Genomic DNA, 12,832 nt, shown 5'->3' with positions numbered 1-12,832 from the left:
TGGTTTTATTTCTTCAGTATGTCATCCAGGCTTGTAACGTCAGGATAAAATTAGTTGCAGGGAGCCCTGGATCCAGACTGTTTAAACTGCAGGTCGTTGTACAGGCGAAAATGCTCTTGGCCGAGGGGAGCAGAGAATCCCTTCCTGGCAAGAGTTTTCTGTTTTGTGCCACCTACTCCCCCACCCGTGGTGACAGAGCTGTGGGACTAAACTCCTTCTGGGGATTTTGTAATAATTTTTGTGAAGAGGACATGGAAAAGATTTCATTAATGATGCTAACTTTGGATTTCTCACCACATGTTTGTGGAGTTTGGTTGTGCGGTGTCCTTATTGGTGTGCTGCCGTTTCAGAGTATTGTGCTAAAAATGGAAGCTTTTATAAGGTAGTCAAGGTCAAGGGTGTCTATTTGGCTGTATGTTTTAGGTGTTACTGAATAATGCCTAATTGACCACTTGTTGTAGTAGTAGTACTAGTACTAGTACTACTAGTAGTATTGACCCCACTCACTTCATGTGAAAGTTCCCAGGCCAAGGATGGAACCTCTGCTCTGGTTGTGACCTGCACCACAGCTGTGAGAATGCTGGATCCTTAGCCCACTGTGCCACTCAGGAACTCCACACCTGTATCTTTTCTTTTCTTTTTTTAAATTTTTTTGTCTTTTTAGGGCCGTACCCTTGGTATATGGCAATTCCCAGGCCAGGGGTGGAATCAGAGCTACATCTGTCTGCCTAGGCCACAGCCACAGCAACACAGGATCTGCGACCTACACCACAGCTCACAGCATCACTGGATCCTTAATCCACTGAGCAAGGCCAGGGATGTAATGCATGTCCCCATGGAAACTAGTTGGGGTCGTTACCACTGAGCCACGACGGGAACTCCCCACCTGTATGTTGATAGAGTTTAAGTTGTAGGTATTTTATACATTTGCAGCATCCCCCCGGGCACATGATGTAAAAAACACAAGATATATATGAATTTATCTCTACATTCAATTTTTTGGTCATTTATTGAAATGCAAAAGATTATTTCTCACTTATTGTGAATTAGTCTGGTGTTTGAGAGCTTTCTGTTTTCTTTTTGCTGTTGTGGCAAAAACAACACCTCTCCATTGTTCTCCATGTGCTTTATAATCACTGGTTTTGGGGCCTCCTCTGCCATCATCTGGATTAGTTCACTGTTGAGAGGTGGGTATAAAAAAATCTCCTAGTTAATGACTAGAAAATGGAGGCATAAAGATTGTGAGTTGCTTAAGGTGATCTATGAACAAGTAAACTGTCCAGTTGGGAAATGAGCTGTACCTGTGAGTTTTGGTACACATTTCATTTATTAGCATTTGGTGATAGACTGCAGGGATGCTTACTTTGAATGTGTCCCAAGGACCCTGGCCTGACACTTAGGTTTATGTGATCTTTGTTAACCCTCACCATTGGTGGCCATTTGCTGGCCACCAGTGTTAGTTTTACTGGATTTGACAGGTACTTCCATGTACAGTTTGTGTCACCACTCCCATCGAACAGATGAGACTGCTCCCCTGCATAGAGAAACTGAGTTGCCATGGTCACCCAGGTTGTCTTTGGGGGTCAGACTTTCAAGCCAGGTCTGCGGGACTCTACCACCTAGCTACTTCTGCTGTTACTTGCTTCCTTCCTGAGTTGGATAAAGTCCAGGTGACTTTTGCCACCTGAAGGAATAATTCTGGGTAAAATATTTATTGAGCACTTGTGTTGTCTAGATTTCATGCTAGGTGCTCTAATAAGTTTATCTCACTTAATCATCATAATAGCCAGGGGAGATGACACTGTTATCATCAGTGCTTTTACTGATTAGTTCTGGAGATGTTATCTGACCAGCCCTGGGTCACGTAGTGAGTTAGAGGCAGAGGCCAGGTACAAACCCAGGTTTGTCTAACAATAGACTCCGTGTTTTATGCTGTTCTTGCACCTGCTGGTCCGCAGTCTTCTCCATTGTCTTCCACGTTAAAGGTAGCAGAAGAGGGTGTTGGGGTGAAGGGAGGAACTCAGTGTCACAGACTTGAGAAAGAGATAATGAAACTCAGCAGGAAGGAGACATTAATTTGACTATTGGGTGTTCCCATTGTGGCTTAGTGGGTTAAAAATCCAACTAGTATCCATGAGGATGCAGGTTTGATCCCTGGCGGGTTAAGGATCTCACCCACAATCTGTGGTATAGGTCTCAAATGCAGCTCGGATCCTGCATTGCTGTGGCTCTGGTGTAGGCCAGCAGCTGTAGCTCCAGTTTGACCCTTAGCCTGGGAACTTGCTGATGCCGAGAGTACGGCCTTAAATTTTTTTTATAAAAAAGTCAAAGAAAAATTTCGCTGTTGTCTTTGACATTGTCCACTTGACTGGTCAGGGGTACTACCTGAAAATGCTTGTGGGGTTGCTGGGTTATGCAGCTTTGCAGGAGAGTCCAAAGAGGGGGTATGCGTAAGCATCAGGGTGCACGTGGGTCTCAGGAGAAAAAAGAGAACAAAAAACAGTCTGTTTATTTTTATTTTATTCTTTATTTTTAGGACCACACTCGTGGCATATTAAAGTTTCCAGGCTAGGGGTCAAATCCGAGCTGCTGCTGCCGGCTTACGCCACAGCAACGCCAGATCTGAGCCGCATCTGTGACCTATACCACAGCTTGTGGCAACATCAGATCCTTAACCCACTGAGTGAGGCCAGGGATCTAACCTGCATCCTCATGGATTCTAGTTGGGTTCTTAACTCACTGAGCCACAGTAGGAACTCTCAGTCTTTGTTTTTAATTTATCATTATTGAAATTTTGTTATGGGAGTTCCCATTGTGGCTCAGTAGTAACAAACCCGATTAGTATCCATGGGGATGTGGATTCGATCCCTGACCTTGCTCAGTGGGTTAAGGATCGGGCAGTGCCACAAACTGTTGACATAGGTCACAGAAGCAGATCAGAATCTGCATTGCTGTGCTTGTGGCATAGGCTGGCAGGGGCAGCTCCGATTTGACCCCTAGCCTGGGAACCTCCATATGCCAAAGGTGCAGACCTAAATACAAAACAAAACAAAGCAAATTTAGTATGTATTTTTCTTTTTTTTTCTTTCTTTTTTTTTTTAGGGCCTCACCCACAGGCTAGGGGTCTAATTGGAGCTACAACTGCTGGCCTATGCCACAGCCACAGCAACGCCAGATGCGAGCCATGTCTGCAGCCCGTACCACAGCTCATGGCAACGCCAGATCCTTAACCCACTGAGTGAGGCCAGGGATTGAACCTGCAACCTCATGGTTCCCAGTCGGATTTGTTTCCACTGTGCCATGATGTGAACTCCTATTATGTATTTTATAATGTACACTTCATATTAGCATGGTAATGCTATAAATATAAATGTATTTATTTAATATAATACACATACACTTATAATATAATATAAATATTTATATTTAAATATGCGTACATTGAGGACATATGCTTGAATTTTCATTGTTTGGGGTTCATAATCAAAAACATTAAGAATGACTGGGTTATTTGATATTTAGCATTTTCTCTTTTTTCTTTTTTTGCTGCTTCATGGCATATGGAGTTTCAGGGACAGGGATCAAATCCTAGCCACAGTTGCAACCTATACCACAGCTGCAGCAACACAGCATGTGGAGGCTCCTAGGCTAGAGGTTGAATTGGAGCTACAGCCAACAGCCTACGCTGCAGCTACAGCAACTTCGGATCCTTAATCTACTGAGCAAGGCCTGGGATCGAACCCACATTCTCATGGATACTAGTCGGGTTCAGTAAGCAAGGAGCCACGACAGGAAGTCTACAACGCCAGATCCTATAACCTGCTATGCAGGTCCAGGGATTAACCCTGCATCCTGGCGCTGCAGAGATGTTCTGATCCTGTAGTGCCACAGCAGAAACTCCAACATTTAGTATTTTCTGAATATATATAAGGTGTGCTAACCCTTTGTTTCTGAGTTGGAGGTCTAGTGAAGTTCATTGTAACTCTCCATGATCAGAGAAAGGTTATTTTGTGTTAACAACCAGTCGTAGATTACTTTAAAAATTGGAGTCTGAGTGTGAAAGAGAATCTGGTATTTCAGTAGTCTTTGTCTCAAATGTATTACCTGCCTTAAGTTTGAAGCTATAGTGACTGATATAGCTGTTTAGAAGTTAGTTTTTTTGTTCCACTTCTGTTTTTAATATGTTAATTCAGTCTGAAGTGAGAAAGACTAATCAGTTTATGCAAACATGGCAGTTGTAGTAGTCGTATTTGTGCAATTCCCCAACCTTAGAGTATTTTGAAATCACTTAAACATTGAAATTCCAAATACGTTGATTCCTTATCACAGACTAGATTGTAGAGTTCATTCCACTGCAATGGTTAGTACATTATCTCAAAATGAGTAATTCCAGAATTCTACCAAATTAAAAAATATCTCCTGTTATATAGCTCAGGGACTATACCTAGTCAATTGTGATGGAACGTGATGGAGGATAATGTGAGAAAAGGAATGTATATATATGTATAACTGGGTCCCTTTGCAGTACAGCAGAAATTGACAGAACATTGTAAATCAACTATAATACATTTTTTTTTCTTTCTTTTTTAGGGCCACACCCATGTCATATGGAGGTTCCCGGGCTAGGGGTCAGATCGGAGCTGTAGCTGCTGGTCTATGCCATAGCGACAGCAATGCAGGATCCAAGCTGTGTCTGCCACCTACACTATGGCTCACAGCAATGCCAGATCCTTAACCCACTGGGTGAGACCAGGGATTGAACCTGCAACCTCATGGTTACTAGTCAGATTTGTTTCTGCTGTACCACAACGGGAACTCCCTATAATAAAATTTTTTTTTAATTAAAAAATATCTTTGTCATCTTCTAGCTTATCATTTCACAATTGAATAGATTAATGTTTACTCTTGAGTTTATGTTAAAATAACAAAATGGGGAAGTTCCTATCGTGGCACAGCAGAAACAAACCTGACTAGGAAGCGTGAGGTTTTGGGTTTGACCTCTGGCCTTGCTCAGTGGGTTAAGGATCTGGCATTGCTGTGAGCTGTGGCGTAGATCACAGATGCAGCTTGGATCCCGAATTGCTATAGCTGTGGTGTAGGCCAGCAGCCATGGCTCCGATTCAACCCCTAGCCTGGGAACCTCCATTTGTTGTGGGTGCAGCCCTAAAAAGACAAAAAAGCTAAAAAAAAAACAAAAAAAAAACAAAATGGGGTTTGAAGAAGAAATACACTTTCCTAACCATATAAGCTATTTTTATCCATGTGAGACATCATTACATAACAGTGGTTCTCAAACTTAATTGTGAATCAGAATAACCTGGAGGGATTGTTTTAACCCCATTCCAGAATCTCTAGGTCAGAGGTAGGCCTTTGAATTTGAATTTCAAACAAGTTACCAGGTGCTACCACTGTTGGCCTAGGGAACCACCCTTTGGGAGCCCTGCTCTAAAACCAGAGTGTGATGCTTACATGTTTCACCCTGAATCTCATCAGATTGGCAAGAATAGTTTTCCAAATATAGCTGCTCTCCACCTTAATTTTTGACTATACCATGGTGTCCAAGATATCACACATTCAGTAATGATGCTAGACAGCGGCATTGAGCTGCAGCTCCCAGACAGGCAATCACGAAGGTAAACACTGATACACTTACAGCCATTCTGTACCCAGATGGTCATTCTGTTTTTCACTTTTAGTATGGTATTTAATAAATCAGGAGTTCCCATTGTTAAGAACCCGACATATATCTGTGAAAGATGTGGGTTCAATCCCTGGCCTTGCTCAATGGGTTAAGTATGCCTAGTTGCCACAAGCTGTGGTGTAGGCCTGCAGCTGCAGCACCAATTCCATCCCAGCCTGGGAACCTGCATTTGCTGCAGGCCATGTACCACAGGTGTGACCATAAAAAATAAATAAATTGTATAAGATAGTGCTTTATTATAAAATGGGCTCTGTGTTAGATGATTTTGCCCATCTGTAGCTAATGGAAGTTCTGAGCACATATAAGGTAGGCTCGGCTAAGCTATGATGCTCAGGTTAATTGTATTAAATACATTTTGACCTACGATATTTTCAGTTTAGGATGGGTTTATCAGAACATAACCCCATTGTAAATTGAGGAAGAGATACGTACATAACTGCTTTTTTTAAAAATCAATTTTCTTCTTATTTTTAGATGATATAATTAAGATTGTATTCTCAATTATAGTTCTAATTCTCTTTTTCCTGCAGTTTCTATGTTTCTTGAGGGATTAGAGGTTTTTTTAAAAATTCAGGTCATCCATGTTGAATAAAAATCAATAGGTGTGCACTTGCACATGTGTTCGTGCACACACACACGGTTTAAATCATGTATAATCCCAGTAGTAACCATTAGTAGGCTTCTCAAGGTTCTTTCTCTCATTTTTTTATTTAAATTTTTATTAAAGTATAGTCGATCTACAATGTTGTGCCAATTTCTGCTGTACAGCAAAATGACTCAGTATATATATATATTCATATATTCATTCTTTTTTTATATTCTTTTCCACTAAGGTCTGTCCCAGGAGATTGGATACAATTCCCTCTACTATACAGTAGGAACTTATTGTCTATCCATTCTTTTCTTTTTTTTTGTCTTCTTGCCATTTCTTGGGCCGCTCCGGTGGCATATGGAGGTTCCCAGGCTAGGGGTCTAATTGGAGCTATAGCGGCCGGCCTATGCCAGAGCCACAGCAACTCGGGATCCGAGCCGCATCTGCAACCTACACCACAGCTCACAGCAACACCGGATCCTTAACCCACTGAGCAAGGCCAGGGATTGAACCTGCAACCTCATGGTTCCTAGTCAGGATCGTTAACCACTGAGCCACGATGGGAAGTCCCTGTCTATCCATTCTAAATATAAGAGTTTGCATCTACTAACCCCAAACCCCCAGCCCTTCCTCCCTCCCCCTTGGCAGTCACAGGTCTGTTCTCTATGTCTGTAATTCTGTTTTTGTTTTGTAGATAGGTTCATTGGGAGCACTGTGTCATATTTTAGCTTCCACATGTAAGTGATATCCTTTTTTTTTTTTTTCAGGGCTGCACTCGGCATATGGAGGTTCCCAGGCTAGGGGTCAAATTGACTACAGCTGCCAGCCTACACCATAACCACAGGAACGCGTGATCCGAGCTGCATCTGCTACCTACCTACACCACAGCTCATGGCAATGCCAGATTACCAGATCCTTGACCTACTGAGCGAGGCCAGGGATTGGACCTGCATCCTCATGGATGCTAGTCAGATTAGTTTCTGCTGAGCCACGAAGGGAACTCCTTTTTCAAAGGGAGCTCCTGTTAATAGTATCTTTTGATGCCTACAATTTAAAATTTTTTATGAAGTCTAATCTGTTTATTTTTTCTTTAGTTTCCTGTGCCTTTGGTGTGCCAAGAAATCACTGTCAAGTCCAGTGTTTTGAAGCTTTTGCCCTGTGTTTTTGAAGAGTGTTTGTAATTTTAGGTCTTAAGTTTAGGTCTTTGATCCTTATATAATCATTGCTGCTAAATTTTGTAAAGGAGTAAATTCTGAAAATGCTTTTTTGCACATTACAAACGACCTCTTTATTAATGTTTATTATAAAATTCAAATATACACAAAAGAGAGCTCAGCGGTCCTTGTGTATCTATCAGTTATGTCTGTTATTTACTCAGTTTGAAGGTACTTGTTTCATTTGTATCATCCACTCTTCTCATTGTTATATTTTTCTTTTAAAATTACCTGGTGGTATTTTCATTGAGTTAAAATATATATAACATAAAATTTGCCACTTGATCTGTTTTTTTTTTTTTTTCTTTTTAGGGCCACACCCGTGGCATATGGAGGATCTCAGGCTAGGGGTCCAATTAGAGCTATAGCTGCCAGCATATGCCACAGCCACAGCCACATAGGATCTGAGCCATGTCTGCAACTTACACCACAGCTCTGGGCAACACTGGATCCTTAACCTACTGAGCCAGGTCAGGGATCGAATCTGCAACCACATGGTTCCTAGTCAGGTTCGTTTTTGCTGTGCCGTGATGGAAACTCCCACTTGATCTATTTTTATTTATTTATTTATTTAGTCTTTTTTTTTTGCCGTTTCTAGGGCCACTCTCGCGGCACATGGAGGTTCCCAGGCTAGGGGTCGAATCGGGGCTGTAACTGCTGGCCTGCACCAGAGTACAGCAATCGCAGGATCCAAGCCGAGTCTGCAACCTACACCACAGCTCTGGGCAACACTGGATCCTTAACCCATTGAGCAAGGGCAGGGATGGAACCTGCAACCTGGTTCCCAGTCGGATTCGTTAACCACTGCGCCACAACGGGAACTCCAACTTGATCTATTTTTAAATACAGCATTCAGAGACATTAGATTTATTCATAGTGTTGTGCAACCATCACCATTGTCTATTTCCAGCACCTTTTCATCATTCCAAGCAAAAATTCTGTACCCACTAGACAACTCTCTATTCTCTTCTCCCTCCAGGCCCTGGCAACCATCATTCTTTCTTTCTCTATGAGTTTACCCATTCTAGGTCTCTGGTATGAGTGAAATCGTACTGTATTTGTCCTTTTGTGTCTGGGGTATTTAACTTTACGTAATGTTTTCACTATTCATCGTTATTGTACCATGTATCAGAATTTCATTCCTATTTTAGGCTAAATAATTTTCTACAATTAGAACATTTTATTTATCTCTTCATCTGTCAACGAATATTTAGGCAATTTCCACCTGTTGTTGTGAATAATGCTTTTTTTAGAAATTTATAATTGTGGGTGTACAGATGCCTGTTTGAGTCCATGTTTTCAGTTCTTTGGATATATACCTAGGAGAGGAGTTACATAAATAACATATGTAATTGTATGTTTAATTTTTTGAGGCCTGCCAAACTGTCTTCCATAGGGGCTGTACCATTTTCACATCCTTACCAACACTTGTTTTTTTGTTTCACTTTTTTTTTTTTTTTTCTCTTCTAACGGCCACCTCTGCAGCACATGGAAGTTCCCAGGCTAGGAGTCAGATCAGAGCGGCAGCTGCTGTCCTACCCCACTGCCACAGCAATGCAGGGTCCGAGCTGCATCTGCAACCTATACCACAGCTTGCAGCAACGCTGGATCCTTAACCCACTGAGCGAGGCCAGGGATCGAACCCTAATTGTTGGAGAGAGACTATGTTGTGTTCTTAACCGCTGAGCCACAACAGGAACTCTTGTTTCTTTCTTTCTTTCTTTTTTTTTTTTTTTTGTCTTTATGCCATTTTTTGGGCCGCTCCTGCAGCATATGAAGGTTCCCAGGCTAGGGGTTGAATCAGAGCTGTAGCCACCAGCCTACGCCAGAGCCACAGCAACATGGGATCCGAGCCGCATCTTCGACCTACACCACAGCTCCTGGCAACGCCAGATCTTTAACCCACTGAGCAAGCACAGGGATTGAACCTGCAACCTCATGGTTCCTAGTCGTATTCGTTAACCACTGCGCCACGACGGGAACTCCGAGGAACTCTTGTTTCTTTACTTTTTTAATAAGAGCCATTGTGGTGGGTGTGAAGTAGTATCTCATTATGGTTTTTTTTTTTTTTTTTGTCTTTTTGTCTTTTGTTGTTGTTGTTGTTGTTGTTGTTGTTGCTATTTCTTGGGCCGCTCCCGCGGCATATGGAGGTTCCCAGGCTAGGGGTTGAATCGGAGCTGTAGCCACCGGCCTACGCCAGAGCCACAGCAACGCGGGATCCGAGCCGCGTCTGCAACCTACACCACAGCTCACGGCAACGCCGGATCGTTAACCCACTGAGCAAGGGCAGGGACGGAACCCGCAACCTCATGGTTCCTAGTCGGATTCGTTAACCACTGCGCCACGACGGAAACTCCTCATTATGGTTTTGATTTATATTTCTCTGATGATTAGTGATATTGAGCATTTTTTAATGGGCTTGTCCATTTGTGTATCTTTTTTAGCAAAAATTCTATTCAAGACCTTTGCCCATATTTCAGTCAGGTTATTTGTTTTTTTTTGTTGCTAAGTTATAGAAATTCTTTCTATATCCTGGATATTAATTCTTTATTAGATATATGATTTGCAGATGTATTTTCCTATTCTATTGGTTGTCTTTTCACTCTGTTGATAGTTTCCTTCAGTGCACAAAAATGATTAATTTTTATGAAGTCTAACTTGTCTACGTTTTTCTTTTATTGCCTCTGCTTTTGGTGCCATATCCAAGAAATCCTTGGAAAATCTAGTATCTTGAAGCTTTTACTCTGTTTCCTCTTAAGAGTTTTGTAGTTTTAAATCTTTGTTTAGGTCTTTTTTCCATTTTGAGTTAATTTTTAAAGTATAATGTCAGGTAAGGGTCTGCTTTAACTTTTTTGCATATGGCTATCCACTTTTCCCAGCACAATTTGTTGAAAAAACTGTTCAAGTAGAAGGGCACCAAGTGCACCTCATCTCTTGGCTCTCTTTCCCATTCTTCCCCTCACGAACAGCTCTTTTGCATGTTTTACGTTCGGAGTGGTATCATCTTCCATGCAGCATTTATATTAAAAGCTCTTGTTTTTAATAAAAAGTTCCTCATGTAGCTCAGTTGGTTAAGAGCCCAGCATAGTCTCTGTGAGGATGCAGGTTAGATCCCTGGCCTCACTCAGTGAGTTAAGGATCTAGTGTTGCTGCACAGCTGTGGCATAGGTTGCAAATGTGACTTGGATCCAGCATTGCTGTGGCTGTGGTGTAGGCCGGCAGCTGCCACTCCAATTCAGGCCCTATCCTGGGAACTTCCCTATGCCGCGGTTGCGGCCCTAAAAGCACACATACACACTAAATAAATAAATAAATAAATAATGAAGAAAAATCTTCTTTTTTTTTTTTTTTTTTTTTTTTTTTTTTTTTTTTTGTCTTTTTGCCATTTCTTGGGCCGCTCCTGCGGCATATGGAGGTTCCCGGGCTAGAGGTCGAATCGGAGCTGTAGCTGCCAGCCTACGCCAGAGCCACAGCAACGCAGGATCCGAGCCGCGTCTGTGACCTACACCACAGCTCACGGCAACGCCGGAACCTTGACCCACTGAGCAAGGGCAGGGATCGAACCCGCAGCCTCATGGTTCCTAGTCGGATTCGTTAACCACTGCGCCACGACGGGAACTCCAGAAAAATCTTCTGAGATAGTATTAGAGACTCATCACATCTCCACTTTCGGGTAAGCCATTAAGAACCATGATGCTTTCCAGCAGACCACACCAGGCAGGGCCACCATTCTGCATCACCTGGAATGTGTCCATGTGTGATTGAGAGTGGAAGGTAGTCCTAGCCATACTCTTGCCAGCAGGGACCAAGCCTGAGGGCATCCTGCCCCTGGGACAAAGGTCTTATCTTGTGAAATGACAAGGTTGCCCCATTGAGCTCCTGGATTGTTTCTAACTTTAAAACACATTCTTTGCCCTTGGTCTTAGCAGTGGTCGATTCAGTCCCTTTGTGAGTCATTGGTGACCAGGTCAAGAAGGAATGAAAATGTTGGTAGCTGGCATTGTGGAAGAAAATCTTTAATATATTTGTTGATGCTCATTCTGAAGAGGGTCAGCATCCTCTACATGGTTATTTGTGATGACCATCACAACCAATTAATGTAATTTGGTATTCTTTCAATATGGGTACTGCTATGCCTTCCCAGCAATTATTCTAAATGTGGCAGTAATCATGTTCTTGAATGTGTGCGTTTTCAGGCTTCAACTTCTCTGAAGTCAGCTTTCACTCATTAACCAAAACTCCTTTCTTTTTTCAGTACTGTAAACTTAGTCTGCTGAAAATTCTTCCACCTTATTTAGTTAATTTTGATACTTAGAGAGGCAGAATTTCCTTTTCTGATCATTGGTCCATTTTGCAAAGCCACTTTCAAAAAAACCTTCTTTTCCTCAAAGATGAATTGTTTGCGCCAGTGGACTAGTTTAGCACAATGAACAGATAGACCTGCAGTGACTTTCTGTTCAGTGCAAAATGAGGTTGAGGTGCTGGGTGCTCTAGGGAACAGAAAGGTGATTCAGCTGTGACCTTCTTCCAAGAGGAACAGTCAATCAGGGGAGACTGAGAAAGTCAGAATGAACATAGGGCAGGGTGTAAATACAGATACAGAAACTCCAAGTAGAAGGCTGCTGCTTCTACAGAAAATATTTCATTATTTTTAAATTCACATAACAAAATTTAAAAGTACAACAGAGTGCACATGGAAATGTTTCCCTTGAATTTTGCCCATGGCCACCAAATCCTTTCCCCAGAAGCAATCAGTGTTAGAAGTTCTTGAGTTCAGTTCAGGGCTGTTCTGTGCATAGTATAGACAGATAAACAGAGAGCTCTTTTATTGTTCATGAAAAGTGGTACACTATATCCCTTGATTTTTTTCTCTGCTTGTTTGTGTTAATTCATTATCAATAAATAAGAGCTTTCTCATTTTCTTTTACAATTAGATAATATTCTATTGTTGGGATGTACCTTAATGTATTTAACCAGAAAGAACTCTGTTGATGCACGTGTAAGGTGTTTTAAATTTTGCTAATGCAAACACCACTGGGTAATGTTGTATATGTATCAGTTCATGCATGGCAAAGTGCATCTGCTGGGTCACTTACCTGAAACAAGAGTGCTGGGTTGTTGAATATGAGCTTTTGTGATTTTGATAGCTCTTACCAGGTAAATCTCCATGGAGGTTTTGTCTACATCTCCTCCCAGCTGTGTGTGGCAGTGCTTTTTAATCCACACACACCAGCACTGTGGTACCACACAGTTTGATCGCTGCCAATTTGATAGGTGAAAATAGTTTCTCTGTAGATTTTTTCCCTCCAGACTTCTTACTTCAAC

General features: G+C 41.9%; 1 protein-coding gene across 2 annotated transcripts in view; it reads left to right on the top strand.

The window, feature by feature from the left end:
* Positions 1-12,832, top strand: part of SCAP (SREBF chaperone) — a 68,255-nt gene that overhangs the window by 643 nt on the left and 54,780 nt on the right. The gene's annotated exons all lie outside the window — the stretch shown is intronic.

This window comes from Sus scrofa, chromosome 13 (assembly GCF_054392235.1).
Source record: "Sus scrofa isolate SSC_HxYL_T2T_F1_AM1 chromosome 13, Sscrofa_HxYL_maternal_Yorkshire_Landrace_v2.0, whole genome shotgun sequence".
NCBI classification, from domain to species: domain Eukaryota; kingdom Metazoa; phylum Chordata; class Mammalia; order Artiodactyla; family Suidae; genus Sus; species Sus scrofa.
Note: the sequence above shows the minus strand (reverse complement) of the source record. Positions and strands in the feature narration are given on the sequence as shown.